The following is a 17,046-nucleotide window of genomic DNA, read 5'->3' on the forward strand; positions in this document are numbered from 1 at the left end:
TCACATCCCTTAGACAGAGTGATGCTGAGACTCATGTGCATGCTACTAAGGATGGAGACAGGTCCAGAGACACTGACTTGAGTAGAGCACCTTACGTGACCAGCTCTGGTCGAGTGTCACGGCCTCCTGAACGGTTGAATTTGTGAGAGAGAGAAAGAAAAAAAAAAAGGGAAAAAGTTCACTGTTTGTTTATGTGAATGTAATGAAAGTTAGGTGACCTGTAACTAAATTCAAGTTTGAAGGTTCAGCAAAGTTTTCAACATGTTACTATAAAAAGAGTCCTTACTTAAAAGGGGAAGGTGTTCTGTAATGGGAACTTGTAATGTGATGCTACTGTAGTACGGGGTTATATGTGGGGACACATGTTATGATGTCAGTTCCGGAGTAAAGAGCAATGTGAAATGGTCTCGTGTTCCTGGCTCGTTATTATAGCTAACATAACATAAATAAGATATTAAATGTTAGAAAAATACATTCATTCTTGGCACTTTTTCTTTGATCCAGAAGGATAGTTTTGTTTTGCAGCCATAGCCATGTCAATGCGCATGTTATTATCTGCCGCATGATGTCGGAGTCCGAAACAGTTATTGAATAAATATAAATCATTATTAAAAATACTTCCACAGGACTTAGTAAATGTTTAGTAGACACCACACAAATATTTGCATGTTATAAAGAAATATTCACACTATGGTTAATCATGTTTATTGTATATAGTGATGAGCAAGGGCGCCCCCTGGTGGTTTGGTGGTCTGCTCACCTAATCAAACACATCATATAGTGTTTCCATGGTTTCTACAAAATAAAACCAGAAATCACGGGTATGATGTCATTGACAGGCAACGCACGCACACTGTCCTGGTTAAATTTGCTTATTTCTCTGGATTTAAACATTCTTGGAAATATTTGGGGTACTGCAAGTCAACAAAATATATAACACCTTTCTAGTGGTTTTTGGATATTTTAATCCAAAAATCTTGCATATTGTGCCTTTAAATACACAACCATGTTGAAGTTTAGCCCACAACAATGCAAGTCCTGAAAATACAATGCTATCAGTGCTATTAAGCACTGATAATGGAATGCATTATTTTCAAAGACAGTCATTGTTTTACTACCATATTAATCATAAAGCTATTGCTACAGCACAGAATCTGCCCTACATGAATGTACTGTCAGGAGAAGCTGCTATTCTACTGTGTAATAAATTGTATTTCTGTTATTATTTCTCTTGCTTCGTCCACATTCTCTCTGCATTCATCTGCCTTTTTAAAGATTACATAAAATTAATAAAAATCAATAAAATTAAAATTAAAAAAGCTTTGTAAACACAGACAGTGGGGGAGGATTCCGTACATGGAGTTGAAGAAAGGGGCATGTTTGTGAGGGGCGGGGCTTGTGCGTGACTGACAGTGAGGACGGGGGTTGATTGTGACTGACAGCGAGGGGCGGGGCTTGCGCGCGACTGACAGTGAGGGGCGGAGCTTGTGCCTCGCTGATTGATTGAGTCAAACAGCTGAGAACGCGCGTGTGAAGACAGAGGAAAAGCAGCAGATGCATTGAAAGAATCACAGAACACACAGCGGCTCATGAACACAATAACTAACGAAACAGCTTCTGCGGCAAACAGATGAAAGACGACGAATGCCGAATGTGTGCGAGGCGATGATGGTGTGATGAAGAACGAGGACATTTGCATTTCTCCTTGACAACTGATGAACAACGAGAGGAGAAAGGGAATAACATTACGCGTCTTTATTCCCAGCGCCTGTTATTTGTTGGTGGTTGACCTCGTTTATTAATCACACCGCAAACGCCCGACTAAACTAAAGGTTTACGGGGGTATAAGCGTTTTTAAATTGCAAGAAGAGGAATAATTGTGCGAGCCTTGTGTTAATCAGCTGCAGGAGCCGAGATGTGACATTATTCACACGCGCACTCAGCCATCGATCATCATATCGGACGCTTTAATCGATAAAGGTACGTGATCAGATCAGATACAGGCTGTGTGAATACACTTGTTTTCTGCCAGGTGTCATCAAATTTCGTTGCTTGTTTTGATTCGAATCGTGTGTGTGTGTGTGTGTGTGTGTGTGTGTGTGTGTGTGTGTTTATATTTGTGACCCTGGAGCTCAAAACCAGTCAAAAATGCGTCTCACGGGTATATTTGTGGCAATAGCCAACAATACATTGTGTGTCAAAATTATCAAATGTTCTTTTTTGCCAAAAATCATTAGGATATTAAGTAAAGATAATGTTCCATGAAGATATTTTCATTTTAAATATATAAAAAATGTATTCTTAGTAGTAATATGCATTGCTAAGGACTTCATTTTGACAACTTTAAAGGAGATTTTCTCAATATTTCGATTTTTTTTGCACCCTCAGATTCCAGATTTGCCAAATATTGTCTTATCCTAACAAACCACACATCAATGGATAGATTATTTGTTTATGACATATAAATCTTAATTAAAAAAAAATGTACCCTTATGACTGATTTTGTGGTCACATTTATGTAATCAAATTGTACAAACAAGAACGTTTCATTGTCATTTGATTTATTTAAGCTAAAATGACACAATGATTTATTAGATGCCTCTGTGGGATAGGGGTGTATAAATATGAACACACTGGCGATAATTTCCCCCTGTCAGACATGATCTTTACTCCTTTTCATAAATAAATAGTGCATGCAGTCATTCGGTATTATAATGCGACAATGCATGATTGTGACATCCCTTAAAAGGAGGAAAATCGGATCTGAAATCTAAAGCAAATGCATGAACATTTTCAATATTATCAGCCAAATTAATTAGCATATGTCCATGCATTGAGACGAGTCACATTTTAATGTTATGGAAAGCGTTCATACCCAACCACTGAAAGAGCTTGTTTGATTTGGGGTTTTTCTCTCCCTCTACCTGCATTTCATTGGAGCATCCATCTTTCTAGTGTGCATCTGAAGATCTATCATCATCCTGAGGGGTTGAGCTTAAAAACGTACCTCAGCAGGCAATGGGCGATGGACTGAGGCCTTTTCTAAAAACTGAAGTTCATCTCATTACACATGCAGCTGTGGGTCTTCAGCGCCCCGACTCACAACAACACAAAAGCTTTCTGCACTTACTGCTATTTATATTCAGACATTGGGAACTACACATATAAATACTCTTAGTATTTAGAAATATGGAAATATTTCCAGTATAGTATACAAAACTAAGCTTGTAATATCGAGTGGCGCCGGCTGGGTTATTATTCTTAACGATTTTGCACAAATACAGAAAACAGGGACAATATGTCTTTGAAACTATTATTAATTAATTGTGCTTTATTTAGTAGCATTTAATATAGTAGTGTTACTGATTGTACTATTGTTAGTGCTGGGCAGTAAACCGCTTTTCTTTTCTTCTTCTTCTTTTTTTTTTTTTAAATATCCATATCGTAGTTAAAATAATTGCGTTTTTTTACATGGGGTTTGTATGTGATTTTTATGCAATTTGTTCAGGTTGTTTTTGTTTTTGTTAAATAATCTTTACATGAGTAATGCTAAGAAGGTGTAACATTTAGCTTATTCCTAAAAAGCTGCAATTAATATTTTAATATATGCCCAAAACTTGTTTGCAATGGGATGTCATGATACCAAAATTCCAGTAGTCGGTACCAATACCATAAAAAAGGTACGGTTCTCAGTACCAATTTCGGTACCACAGCAAAATGTTTTATTTTTATTTTATTTAACTATTTGAAAAAATATTAAATTTTTTAAATGATACACATTAAAAGTAAATAATGCATATAGGGTGGGTTGCACCAACAAGGATTAATCTTAAATCTAGATTAAATCAAGGTTTATCTAATAATTCTGTTGCACCAAACTTTAAACCTTGTTTGAAAATAAGCAGGATTACATTTAAACCATCATTTTGATCCTGGATTTAATTTATATTTAAAATAGATTAACTTTAATCCTGTTAATCCATAATCCATAACTTTAAACTCAGATTTAATCTCAATTATGGATTCATTTTAAAGGGTTAGTTCACCCAAAAATGAAAATTCTGTCATTAATTACTTACCCTCATGTTGTTCGACACCCGTAAGACCTCCTCCATCTCACTACAGTGGTTCTAAAATAACTTTATGAATCGGCGAGAATAGTTTTTGTGTGCAAAAAAACCCTAAATAACGACTTATATTGTGATGACGATTTCAAAACACGGCCTCATGAAGCTTCGAAGCGTTATGAATCAGTGAGTTCATAAATCGTGTTTATCGTGTTAAATCGGCCGTGTTTTGAAATCGTCATCACTATATAAATCGTTATTTTGGGGTTTTTTGCGCACAAAAACTATTCTCGCCGACTTTGTAACGACATCTTTAGTACCTTTTAAGGGTCTTGAGAGTGAACCGTGCCATTGTGCCAATGGAGGCCTTTCAGAGCCATCAGATTTAAAACTAAAATATCTTCATTTCTGTTCTGAAGATGAACGGAGGTCTTACGGGTGTCAAGCGACATGAGGGTAAGTAATTAATGACAGAATTTTCATTTTTGGGTGAACTAACCCTTTAAACTTGCATGTGAGGTGGTTTAAATGAAGATATTAAATAAAGTACACCTACAATTAAACTATGCGGATGATTGAACAGAGATAGAAACTGTGGGTGTGTCGTCATGTCTCAAAGAGGTGTTTATTACTAATACAAATGAAAAATAAAGTGCATTGTGCCGGCAGAGTGTGAGGGTCATGGCGGCCCGTGAGTTTTAGCCTGCTATCGAGTCCGGGATGCAGATCCGTCACTCATCTCGGTGCACCTCGGTTTCAGACAAAGAAAAGAAGAGAGGAGTATATTTAGCATTTAACGGCAGCGGGGATGATGAGGTGAGCGCCAGTAATCAAACGGAATGGGCGGCGCTGTCAAGAGTGGAGTCACTCCCCCAATTATGTTGTTTTGTCATAAGTTACGCTGCCACAATACTCCATTAATTGATACTATAAATATATTCCCATGCTTATGAAATCCGCTTGCGCTTCCGCAATGTTTTCATTGCCTGCTTGATCAGTAACGGTGTCTCTACGTAGACAGACATAAAGTTTATTTCCTTTATCGGCAAGAGCTACTTGTGTCAGAGAGAGAGAGAGAGAGAGAGTTTCTGGTGGTCAATAAAGAAGGAAATTGAATATTAGTATTGTTGCTGTCAATAGCGAATCCATCATGGCGGCGAAAATGAATCGTAATGCAGCATAATTTTATTCAGCTGTATAGCCATTCTGGAAAAAAACGCTGTCATCAGTTCATTTCAATTATCATACAGTGACAGTGTGGGCTTTAGATCAATAATTCGATCAGTAATTTAGTTTAAATGGTTAATTTAGTTTATTAATTAGATTTATTTCGATGTTTATTTGAAAAATTTTGTGTCCCCAACTGAGCACGCCAAGCCAGAGGCAACAGTGGCAAGGAAACCAAAAGCCCATTAGGTGACCTAATGGAGAAAAATAAACATTGGGAGAAACCAGGCTCAGTCGGGGTGCCAGTTCTCCTCTGGCCAATTAACAAACAGCGTATTATTATTATTATTATTATTATTATTATTCTGGCAGCTTTACAGCTCGGAGGTCATAATAGATCAGAATATTCGAGGGACCGGGGGCAACATGCTGGAGACGGGTTTATTGAGGATGATGTTGATTAAATAATTATTAAAGTGCAATATTCGAATGATCTGAGGCAACACGCTGGAGACGGGTTTATTGAGGATGACATATCGATTTAAGTATTATTTAATTGTAATATTCGAACAATCTGAGTCAACACGCCGGAGACGGTTTTATTGAGATGCCGTGTCGATGAGGCAGTTGCAGGGGGAGTCTAATCACGGTCTCCCAGACACTTCGGGGTCCTGTGTTGGTCTTCTCTGGGCGCAGGTCCACCATCTGAACTGGATACGGCCCGGATCCGGCTGACTGCAGTAAACCTCGGGATAAAACAGAGAGACTATCATTAGCGTAGATGCCATTCTTCTGATGATGTAACGAGTACATCAGGTGTTATGGGAAGTGTTCCCGGTTCCGGCTGACCTAGTTAATGCAGCCTAACAATCATTTCATTGAAAAAGTGTTTTATGTGTATGCCACAGTAAAGAGATGTGTTTTTAGTCTAGATTTAAACTGACAGAGTGTGTCTGCTTCCCGAACAATGTTAGGAAGACTGTTCCAGAGTTTAGGTGCTAAATAGGAAAACGATCGACCGCCTGCAGTTGATTTGGATATTCTCGGTATGATCAACTGGCCAGAATTTTGAGACCGCAGTAGACGTGATGGAGTATAATATGTTAAGAGCTCGCTCAAGTATTGGGGAGCTAAACCATTTAGTGCTTTGTAAGTAATAAGTAAGATTTTAAAATGTATGCAATGTTTAATAGGCAGCCAGTGCAGTGTTGACAGTGTTGGCAGTGTTGAAATCAAATGCATTTACTAGATAAGTACACTTTTCAACTAAATAAGAAGAGCATTTTTTAAGTGTAGTCATCTTTTGATCATTTAAAATATAATAGGCCTTTGTTGAGTACATTCTAAATAAATGATTCTGGAGTTTTGTTTTGTAGAAAGTGAATTTCGTTTTGTATAAATTGTATCTTAATTTTTATTATTTATTTTTTTACCATGAGATTACTTTCAAAAACAAAAAAAGTACTTTTTTTTTAAATGCTCAGTCATTTTTGTCTTGTTTCTTGTCTAAATATTTAAACATTCTTAAATCAAGATTCATTTACTAGATAAATACAATTTCAACTAAATAAGAAGAGCATTTTTTTGTTACAATATTTGTTGAATAGTTTTATCATATTTGTTTTATTTTTGTAATGTGTTTTTAAGTCATGTTACAATATTGTTTTGAACTGCTTATTTACAATGGTTTAGCTTATCAACTGTTTTCATTGTTTTTTTTATTGTTGTTTTTTTTATTTTATTTTTATTAAATCCAGACCAAAAATCCTAATAATCAAACTAAATCATAATAATTATTAATGTTAATAATATAGGGACTCCCCAACAACAACAATTAAAACATTTATTGTCCCTGTTTTTTAATTAATAGATAATAACAAATAAGATTTTATTGATATTTTGACCACTCAAATAGGAAATGTCCCCGGTTTCCATTTCAGGAATATGGTCACTGTTTTCACTACATTAGTTTGAATCACTACATTTTAGTGATGAGAAATATTATTAAATATATTATAAATTTAGTCATGGATTATTATCATTTAAAATGTTCAAAATCGTTTCTTTTTTTTTCAAATGTTTGAATTTTGTATGTTTTTATCTGCTACAAAGTTTAATAAATCAGACACTGATGGCACAGTGCTCTGTTTTAAGTCTTTGTTTTTCAACCAAAAATGCTTTGCGCTGGTTAGAGGGTACTTGGCTGAAAAAATATTTCACAGGGGGTACATCACTGAAAAAAGGTTGAGAACCACTGATCCATGCTATGCTAAACTATGCTAAAAGTGCTACTGCCAGACCCGGAGATCGGCTGAAGGGATTCGAAAACGGTAAAACTCAACTGTTTAACTCTAGGGGAGTTGAAAAATGTCAAAAATAGTGGAGTTTTCCTTTAAAGCTGTTGGCATATCTAGTGTCTGCTTTTACTGCATTGCAGTTTGCCCATTTAAAAATGGTTTACATTCTGCATCTGCATTCTGATTGCTATTGTCATTTTTGTGAGCCAAGCAAACACAAGCCACTATAAACGTATATAAAAGCATAAAACAAGCAAAGAGACTAAACTACCGTGAAACCACCAGTCTCACTGTTACAGGTTTTTGGTCATAACACTCAGCAGCACTAACTATCACTGTAGAAATTTGGAGGTGCATATTTAATTGATTCCTTTGCACCATTACCTCGGGCTTCCAGACTTCCGCTTTCCCCCCGACTAACTTGCCGTCTTGCCTGTCTAAAGCCCTGTTAACACCTCCAATGACCATGTCTCTGCATGTGGCCTGTGGCGAGTGGATGCTCCCACTACTGGCTGCCTTGTAATGTTTATGAATGACATTGCTGACATTGAATCCACTAAAAATAAACCACCTAGGGGGAAAAGAGATATTTAAATGGAATCTGTGCATAAAATGCATAATATAAAAGAGAAATAACCACTGATCTATATGACGCCGCCATATTGATATTCACAGATTATATTTAATCAAATTTGTCTGATTTTAATGAGTAAACAAATGTTTATGTCTGAAGTCTCCCTGTACATTCGTACAATGCAAACATCTTTATTAACAACCATCTTTATTATTACAGTAACGAACATTAGATTGGCGGACAGACGAGGCACCTCAACACATGTTTTACAAATCTTGTAGTGCCCATGCAGATTTAGCGCAGTTTGCAGAATGAATACAGATGTATGCTTTGTAAGCATGTGCATACAGTACAACTTATTCACTGTGGCGATGTGATTGTGTTGTACGGTATTGAACAGTAACTATCATTTCATTAAAATCATGTATTTTGAAGCAGTTAAGATAACATTACTTAACGTTGGTTAAATTAATATTTTAATTTAGAGAAATATACCTATAACACTAAGTAATATGATGCAGATTTTCAAATATTGTCCTATCTTAACAAACCACACATCAATGGAAAGATTATTTATTCAGCTTTCTCAATTTCAGAAATTTACCCTTATGACTGGTTTTGTGGTCCAGGGTCACACATTGTGCTATATAGCAACAAAGGCTTGTATTGTTATATTTATTGTTTATTTGAATCAGTTTCTGCTAATAATCCCAGTTGTTTGATATTTCCTGCGTGATTACAAACATTCGTTTGTTGTCGGTGTGCAGCAGACACACCCATCTTAATGATTTACACTGACAGCTCAGAGCTGTACAGCAGAATTTAAGTATGAAATTAAATAAATAAATGTAAAAATAAAACTACATAGACTTCACTATAAAATATACATTGATTCTTATTAAAGCTATTGTATTCGTTTTTTCAGTCAAGAGCAGCGAGTGATTTTCACTGTCTTTTGTTGTTGTATTAACATTAAAGGATAGTTTATTCAAAAATGAAATTCTTTCATCGAGAAATGAATACAGGTTTGGAACAATATTAGAGTGAGTAAATAATTACATAATTTTAGAGGTGAACTGTCCCTTTAAGGACAGCGTGTTCACTACTGCACTGCTGTCAGTTTAAGACCTCCGTGCATCTAATATACAGACACATGTGATTTTACTTTCACTTTAGACATAACCGACTGTGTTTATGTTAACCTTGTGTGTATTTGACCGTATTATTAGCGCAGTAAGACGACTACTTAGTTCAGTAATCACGTGTTTGACAGGCGTTTCGGAAAAGCGCATGTTAAAACCGCGCACGCGAATGAGCCGGCAAGGCTTTAAAACGCATGCAAATAATGAACTTTCTTGATTGTGAATATCTATAGTGTTCCGTGAGTATAACTCTTCCACACACGTGTGATGTGAATGTATGTCGCGTTGTTCAATATTGGGATGGAGGCAAATCATAGAATTTGTAGAAAAATAATTATTTCAATTCAAAACCGAAAAAAAAAAAAATATATATATATATATATATATATATTATAATTATATATAATATAATATAATAGGGATGCCACAATTCTCAATATAATATTGAACCGTTCGGTACGGCATTCACGGTTCAATACGCGCTTGTGAATTGCGGTTTTGCACTGAAAAAAAAATATATATATATATATATGTGTGTGTGTGTGTGTGTGTGTGTGTGTGTGTGTGTGTGTGTGTGTGTGTGTGTGTGTATGTGTATATATTTGTGTGTACATATACATATATGTGTGTATATATATACATATGTATATATGTACAGTGAGGAAAATAAGTATTTGAACACCCTGCTATTTTGCAAGTTCTCCCATTTAGAAATCATGGAGGGGTCTGAAATTGTCATCGTAGGTGCATGTCCACTGTGAGAGACATAATCTAAAAAAAAAAATCCAGAATTTTTTTACTATTTATTTGCATGACACAGCTGCAAATAAGTATTTGAACACCTGTCTATCAGCTAGAATTCTGACCCTCAAAGACCTGTTAGTCTGCCTTTAAAATGTCCACCTCCACATTTATTATCCTAAATTAGATGCACCTGTTTGAGGTCGTTAGCTGCATAAAGACACCTGTCCACCCCATACAATCAGTAAGAATTCAACTACTAACATGGCCAAGACCAAAGAGCTGTCCAAAGACACTAGAGACAAAATTGTACACCTCCACAAGGTTGGAAAGGGCTACGGGGAAATTGCCAAGCAGCTTGGTGAAGAAAGGTCCACTGTTGGAGCAATCATTAGAAAATGAAAGAAGCTAAACATGACTGTCAATCTCCCTCGGACTGGGGCTCCATGCAAGATCTCACCTCGTGGGGTCTCAATGATCCTAAGAAAGGTGAGAAATCAGCCCAGAACTATACGGGAGGAGCTGGTCAATGACCTGAAAAGAGCTGGGACCACCGTTTCCAAGGTTACTGTTGGTAATACACTAAGACGTCATGGTTTGAAATCATGCATGGCACGGAAGGTTCCCCTGCTTAAACCAGCACATGTCCAGGCCCGTCTTAAGTTTGCCAATGACCATTTGGATGATCCAGAGGAGTCATGGGAGAAAGTCATGTGGTCAGATGAGACCAAAATAGAACTTTGTGGTCATAATTCCACTAAACGTGTTTGGAGGAAGAAGAATGATGAGTACCATCCCAAGAACACCATCCCTACTGTGAAGCATGGGGGTGGCAGCATCATGCTTTGGGGGTGTTTTTCTGCACATGGGACAGGGCGACTGCACTGTATTAAGGAGAGGATGGCCGGGGCCATGTATTGCGAGATTTTGGGGAACAACCTCCTTCCCTCAGTTAGAGCATTGAAGATGGGTCGAGGCTGGGTCTTCCAACATGACAATGACCCGAAGCACACAGCCAGGATAACCAAGGAGTGGCTCTGTAAGAAGCATATCAAGGTTCTGACGTGGCCTAGCCAGTCTCCAGACCTAAACCCAATAGAGAATCTTTGGAGGAGCTCAAACTCCGTGTTTCTCAGCGACAGGCCAGAAACCTGACTGATCTAGAGAAGATCTGTGTGGAGGAGTGGGCCAAAATCCCTCCTACAGTGTGTGCAAACCTGGTGAAAAACTACAGGAAACGTTTGACCTCTGTAATTGCAAACAAAGGCTACTGTACCAAATATTAACATTGATTTTCTCAGGTGTTCAAATACTTATTTGCAGCTGTATCATACAAATAAATAGTTAAAAAATCATACATTGTGATTTCTGGATTTTTTTTTTTTAGATTATGTCTCTCACAGTGGACATGCACCTACAATGACAATTTCAGACCCCTCCATGATTTCTAAGTGGGAGAACTTGCAAAATAGCAGGGTGTTCAAATACTTATTTTCCTCACTGTATGTATGTATGTGTGTATGTATGTATGTATGTATGTATGTATGTATAAAATAATGCACAGATGTGCTGAAAACCGATGGACTTAGGCCAAGGTTTTGGCTCAAACACTTCCAGTGGCTTCACCACCTGCTGGCAGTTTACATCACAGAGAGCAATCCAGTCATATATTTAGATCAGTGGAAACAACACGTGCTATCTATATGTGTCCATGGGACTGTTCAGACTGGCAGCGGGAGACGCTATTGGATACGGGCTGTGAGAACAGCGCTCAGCTGTTTCCTATAGTGCCCTGAAGCATTTCCAGGCGAACAGTTTGTTTGTAGTGAGTAGCCTTGATTTAATATAAAAAGCTTTGTTTAAACAACTACATATGCTGACTGATAGGATTAACTTCTGATACAAGAGAGTATCATGTGCACTGCGCTTGCACTGACTTCACCCCCATTAGTAGTCGCTCGAAGTTGCCGAAGTCCCCAGCATCCGGTCGCCAGCAGCCACTTTCACCGGAAAATCAATCAGTGGGATCTTGTGTCGCTGGTGGTGTGAACGGGGCCTAAATCACAAACTATAATAAGGAAACCCACTTGGGTTAGTTGACCCACACAGTGGGTCAATGGCATCATTGATGTGACATGCGAAGGAGTGATAGAAAACCAATCAGGTGGCAGTCCATGATTCCCATACCTAAATCTGTCACTGGTCTGGATGAAACCAAGCTTTTGACTAGGCAAAATAATTCCTGCCCATGCAATATTTGATACATGACAGGTGCCATTCCGAATATTGGGGTTTGACACTATGAACACTAGCACATTATGAGCAGAACTTGGCAGGGCTTTAGTTTAATAATGAGAGTTTGTGACTCATCAGAGATGTAAGAAGGCCTTTTTAGCAACTGGACAGGTTAATGTTTTGCTGGGTTAAACCTTTAACAAACCCTTTTAATAAAAAAAAAAAACTAAGCATTGGAGACTTTTAGGGCCAGATTAACAGCATTTACTAACAGCTTGCTCCAGTGCAAACCCTCGTTTGACGTGATAAACTACTATCAGGATTTACTAAAGACACGCAGTGAGAAATTAGCACTGAAAAGGCGTGGACAGGGTTATTTCTGTGGCTGATCTTACTGCATATGCTTATGCCATTATTTACCTGCCAAAAAAAGCATGTCTTAAACCAGACGCTAACTATATATATATATAATATATATATTATGTATTATAGGAGCCTATTTGATGACAGGTACGTTTTACTAGATCATTGCTCTCACTTGTATCCAAAAACATGGGGAATTATACTACATTTATCGTCATTGATATCGTTATCGCAATAAATATTAGAAAATATCGGGATACATTTTTAAGTCCATATCGCCATATATATATATAATATATATATATATATATATTTTTTTTTTTTTATGTAAAATTCCACACCAGCCTTTTCAGAAATGGAAAAGTTGCAGATATAATTGTCTTCTGTAAAAGTGCAGGTAATGTTTAAATAGTGCAACTGTGCTGAAAAACATCACACAATACAAACAATAATAATTAAAATCAATGACAAGTTTTAAATGTAAACCGATTCTATATTTATTCATACACTCATGGTGCAAACAGTGGTAAAAATAGCAGAAACAGCAAAAGTAATTATCCCAAAAATGTCTTCAGATTACAAAAAAGTTGCAAATAATGATTTAATGATAGAACTTCAGTAATTTGAGTTAATAATACCACAAATTCTTCTACTAATAAAAATAAACTGGACTAAGGAATAATGAGCTTCTGGGTTCATGAATATTAATCACGTTGTCAGCGCTCATTCAAACTGATTTTTTGTAATCAAAAGACAGTAATAGGTGCACGCCAGCCAATGAGATTCCCGTTTGTGCATTCGTTTCTTCCTGTTCATGAAAGGCTGAATAATTCCAAATAAACGCCATTATTTTACAGGAAAATACAACAAAGGATATTGTTTACATGTAGCACATCAATTCTGTGTGGTATAAGACTCTCTCGCTCTCTTTGAGTGTGTGTGAAACACTGAGCGCTCTGTCGCGCGCCTCACACTAGTGTTTAATGTGCGTCATATAGATTGCACATTCATTGAGATGAACTGAAATAGTATGCTTTACCGATCGATTGAGAAAGCGCTTAAGATATTCGCTCTCAGTCCAAGTGCTCAGTGAGTGAAAATACATCTGTATGGTTCAGATTGCCCTCAGGTAGCCCCTCGTTTAGCTTTTAACTCTTCCGCAGCTTCCACCATAGTTGTTTTCGCTCTGCACGTGAGATGCGGATTCAGTGCCGTCCCATCACGCGCTGCGCGTAGGACACCAAGTGCTGCGGGGGCCACTACAAGAAAGTTCTCTCTTCAACCCCCATTCAGCTATACTAAGTGATGAACGCAGCCAACATAAAGTAATAACGCTTAGGGCATCAAGACGGCCAGCGACGGCACTGTGCGGATGGGTCGTGCCATCAACAAGGTTTTATCGTTATTATCGCGGGAAGACAAATTCTTATCGTGGGGAGAATTTTTACCGGTATATCGCAAGCGATAAGATATCGCCCATCCCTAAATCTCTTAAAGGGTTAGTTCACCCAAAAATGAAAATTCTGTCATTAATGACTTCCCCTCATCTTCATCTTCGGAACACAAATGATATAAAAGATATTTTTGTTGAAATCCGATGGCTCAGAAAGGCCTCCATTGGCACAATGCACTGTGGACTCTCAAGACCCATAAAAGGTACTAAAGACGTCGTTACAAAGTCCATCTCACTACAGTGGTTCTACAATAACTTTATGAAGCGATGAGAATTAGTTTTTGTGCGCAAAAAAAACCTAAATAACGACTTATATAGTAATGACCGATTTCAAAAAACAGCATCATGAAGCTTCGAAGCGTTATGAATCAGCGAGTCAATTCATGATTCGGATCGCGTGTCAAACTGCTGAAATACGTGACTTTGGCGATCCAAACCACTGAATCGACTCACTGATTCAAAACGATTCGAAGCTTCATGATGCTGTTTTTTGAAATCGGTCAACACACCGGGAACTTGCTTTGTGCGGTCTTTTGCTGTTATTTTTGTTGGCAAATGGGAATTTGCGTGCTTCATCATGGTTTCACCGACATCTATGGTTTCACCACGTGGTTTGCTGCTTTTCGATGATGTTCACATCGGGTAATTACGTCACTTCAAAACGTTCCCATGGCAATAGGGGGAAATGGCGGCTCATGTTTGAAGTAAACAAACATTTTTCAACTTTCTGCTAATATATATGACTTTTTTGCAACGAAAATGCGGGGATTATGAAATCATGCTAGCCCCGCATATTTTGCATGCGGAAATAGGCAATTTACGCTGCGTATTTGAAAAAATGCGGCCCCCGCATAAATATGCAGACTTTGGCTGATTATGCATTAAATCATGCCATTCGCATAATCGCGTTTTTCTGGGGTCCATGACCATGACTGTCATTCTTGTTCAGAGACAGATCTTGCCGGGTGCACATTGTGCGATTTTGGCCGTCTGAGACAAATTTGGCAAATCCTAAAAGATCTGAAGTCTTTGATAGTTAGTTTGACATGTTAATTAATGACCATTGAGATCAAATTTGACAGACGAAATTCTGTCAGTGTCAGAAGATTTGGCACACAGTCCTGCAGTGTGACTTCTCCTAGGACGACCGTCAAATTGTCTTTGTTTTTCAAGACAAACCATGACCAAAATTAGCGTTAGAGTTTTCTTTGTAGCCACCATTTCAATCCCTCGTGTAATGCAGCTCATTGATTAATGATATGAAACTCTGGACAAGTTTTCTTGTGTGTGTCAGTTTTTAACGTGCCTTGACTATCGTACAGTCTGACTGTGGCAAGCAGCGAGGCGAGGGACCGTGAGAGCTGGCCGGTGGCGAGTGATAATGAGCGCCAGCTGCGTGCCACATCGGTCTCGTCTCACAGAGGAGTGACGGGAGCATAAAGAGAGGGGACCAGGCCTGGACTTTACGTTGTGTTTTATGTGTGTGCGCGACGGTTATCCGTGAGGGTCTGCCGCTTTTACTTTTATTTTGTGTTTGTTATTTTATTAAAATCTTGTAACGTTCGCCGGTTCCCGCCTCCTCCTTCCCATAACAACGAACTTTACTACACTGACATTAATGACAACTGAGATCTTACAGTGTGACATGGCTTACAGCGGGGATCATGTTTTCGTACAGTCTGACAAGGAACAATCGTGAAGGACTATTATAAATCGCACAGTGCATCTGGCTTAAAGGGATAGTTCACCCAAAAATGAAAATTAGCCCATGATTTACTCACCCTCAAGTCATCCTAGGTGTTTATGACATTCATCTTTCCGACAAATACAATCAGAGTTATATTAAAAAATGTCCTGGCTAATCCAAGCTTTATAATGGCAGCCAAAAATTTGAAGCCCAAAAAAGTCAAGTCAAGTCAACTTTATTTATATAGCGATTTTTACAATGCCGATTGCCGAGACTAATGCCGACTTCACACTGCCCAATTTTAGGCCCGATTTTGACCCGCCGACAGGTTTTGCGAAATCGCAGACAAATGCCGAAATCACAGGCAAATCGGTGCTTGTGCACGTGAGTGACAATCACGCAGTGTGAATGATCAAAGACTCGTTCAGAGAGAATCGCAGACGAGTCGCCCACGCCCGTGAGATATTTGGCATGCTAAATATTTGGACCTATCGGCGATTCAAAATCCTGCTGTGTGAAATGAGTTCTGACAGAAAATTACATCGGCGATGACTGACAGCCAATGAGAGAGCAAGATACAGGGGGAGGAGTTATAGACCAGAATATAAGTATTTTAATAGATATATTTACAATTACATCAAACAGAAACAAAGCACAAACATTTGCTTGACCAGCCGCAATAGCAGCACATTGCTAAATTATTTATTATTTATTTCCAACTCTCTTTGCAGAACACAGTCATTGCTCCCTGCGTCTCCCCAACCATTTCCTCCTCCAACTTTTTTCTTTTTCTCATTTTCACTGCAAATCAGTGCACAGACAATTTGGGTCGCAAACTTTATGCAGTCTATATTTTTAATAACAATTCCGCTCGCGTGAGAGCTCCGGTCTGACGCACACGTGATCGCACATTGTTTACTTGTCACATCTCACGTGTGTTTATGTTAAACTCACTGCTTAAAATGCAATCAATAACTTATTTCTATTGTGATTTTCTTTTGTTAATGTTGTGCCAGATCCAAAATCAATGCAGGATTGTCTCAAAGTCAAATGCCCCAAATTAATATAAATGGCCATAAAATGTATGATTGCAAAAACATATGAGATCTTGTTTGTTTTTATACAACATAGAATATAATATGTGAACCTGTACCACAAAACCAGTCATAAGGGTCCATTTTTTGAAATTGAGATTTATACATCATAAACAAATAATCTTTCCATTGATGTGTGGTTTGTTAGGATAGGACAATATTTGGAAATCTGGAATCTGAGGGTGCAAAAAGATCTAAATATTGAGAAAATCTCCTTTAAAGTTGT

At 37.8% G+C, this 17,046-nt stretch overlaps 2 protein-coding genes across 3 annotated transcripts in view; both read left to right on the forward strand.

Moving 5' to 3' along the window:
* The window catches only part of proza (protein Z, vitamin K-dependent plasma glycoprotein a), a 229,740-nt gene that overhangs the window by 63,355 nt on the left and 149,339 nt on the right, over positions 1–17,046 (forward strand). The window lies entirely within an intron of this gene.
* Positions 1,471–17,046, forward strand: part of gprc5ba (G protein-coupled receptor, class C, group 5, member Ba) — a 71,835-nt gene continuing 56,259 nt past the window's right edge. Inside the window, exon 1 of one of the 2 annotated variants that reach the window (XM_079843082.1) lies at positions 1,471–1,980. The gene's annotated coding sequence lies outside the window, so the exon portion shown is untranslated. The remainder of the gene's footprint in view (positions 1,981–17,046) is intronic. The other variant, XR_013818458.1, reaches the window with a different exon arrangement.

The sequence above is a fragment of the Gobio gobio genome, assembly GCF_949357685.1.
Source record: "Gobio gobio genome assembly, chromosome: 1".
Taxonomy (NCBI): domain Eukaryota; kingdom Metazoa; phylum Chordata; class Actinopteri; order Cypriniformes; family Gobionidae; genus Gobio; species Gobio gobio.